The 1772-nt window shown below is 26.6% G+C and overlaps 1 non-coding gene across 1 annotated transcript; it reads left to right on the forward strand.

Moving 5' to 3' along the window:
• The first annotated feature begins 1115 nt into the window (after positions 1-1115).
• On the forward strand, positions 1116-1279 carry LOC126021136 (U1 spliceosomal RNA). The gene has a single exon (XR_007499746.1). It is a non-coding gene; the product is annotated as a U1 spliceosomal RNA (small nuclear RNA).
• The last annotated feature ends 493 nt before the right edge of the window (positions 1280-1772 follow it).

Consider the following 1772-nt stretch of genomic DNA (forward strand, 5'->3'; position numbering starts at 1 on the left):
AAAACAAAAACAAAATATATGATAACCAAGACTTACTTTATCCAATAATTTGGAATATTAGAAAACATTGAAATCCTGAAGCCCATTAATGAGTAAATAATAAAGATATTTAAATATATTGACATATAAAAATATAAAGTAAAATTTGCATAAAAATCATGAAAAATTGCCATTTACCAAACAAGAAAATTGGCCTTACACCATAAACATACTTCAAGCCCTGGGTCATTACTCATCTGTAGAGCATTTTCTTGCCTGTATTAGACACTGTATCAGACACTGAAATGTCCCAATTCCTTTTAACACACAAAAATAAACATACACAAAACAACCAACTAATAGAGCAAAAAACAAAAACAGAAAATATTCTCTTCAAAGTGATAATTGAATGATTTACTCTATCATAATACCCATTATATCTTTCACATTATTTCATATTACATTATAAGATATAGTAACTTCAATAAATAAAAATAAGTTATAAGAAATGCAACAAAGAAATAAATCTTTATTACAGAAGGTATACTTATTATAGATATACAGCTTCTTCCACCCAAATCTAAACGTTATTATGATTATGTCTGTCATTTTGTAAGCTTGATGCATAGGAAGAAAAATATTTAAGCAAAAACTGAATATTTAAATATTTTGAACAGGACAAAATAGCAGTTAGTCACAGCAAATTATCAACAGATAAATTAGGTAGTTGAGATGTCTAGTTTGTGGTCTGAAGAAACATTAATTGTCCCGACCTAACATATTGCCAAGTACTATCTGCCTAAACCTAAAACACATAATTATGCTTTACTTACTTCATCAGAAATATGTGCAAAAAATTGTCTCTTTTCAGGGTTTTTAGGAAGTAAATGATAAACATGTTAAAACTTATCTTTATTTAGTTATCTTATAATAAATGCTAACTTAAATATAACTGTAGGGATAGGACTTACAATTCAAAAAGGAAATTGGATTACAGTAATATTTTTAATTATTATATTCCTCATAATTCAAGATAATTTGAATTTAGCATTTTCAATAAATAGGACTTATAAACTCATTAGAGAAAATATATAAAATTATGTTAATCTGCATCTACGTTTAAGATAAAAAAAAATATACTTACCAGGCAGGGGGGATTTCATGATCTAGAAGGTGGTTTCCCCAGGGTGAGGCTCGCCCATTACACTTCAGACATGCTGACCTCTGTGATTTCCCCAAATGTGGGAAACTCGACTGCATAATTTGTGATAATTGGGGACTGCATGTGCGCTCTCCCCTGGTTAAAAAAAAAAAAGACTAAAATAAATACCAGTGTAGATTTATTGGTATACTAATAGAGGAAAAGTGTGGTATCATGTATTTTAGAACAGAAATATAGATATATAAAACAATTTACCTCATTATAAAAATAAAATAAAATTTACAGCAATGAATTATCAACATGTATTCAAAAGTTATCTTCAGAATTATTTGGTACAACTACAAAAATTATTACAAAGTTGAAAATATAGCAGTTAAACTACATTTTTACAGTAATATATTGTCATGTTTAATTATTTTAATCAAGCATATTGCAAGATATATGGCTACTTATAGATTACTTAATTTTATCTACTCAAAATACACATATAGTGTATTGCAAATTTTATTATACTTGCTTTTAGATAAATACATGTTATTTATGCTATGAATTATTATGTACAATTATAGTATGATTATATACAAAATTATTAGAATATAAGTTTTATACCACAGTGTATTGTTTTTTTTTA

Source organism: Suncus etruscus, chromosome 10 (genome assembly GCF_024139225.1).
Source record: "Suncus etruscus isolate mSunEtr1 chromosome 10, mSunEtr1.pri.cur, whole genome shotgun sequence".
Lineage (NCBI taxonomy): Eukaryota > Metazoa > Chordata > Mammalia > Eulipotyphla > Soricidae > Suncus > Suncus etruscus.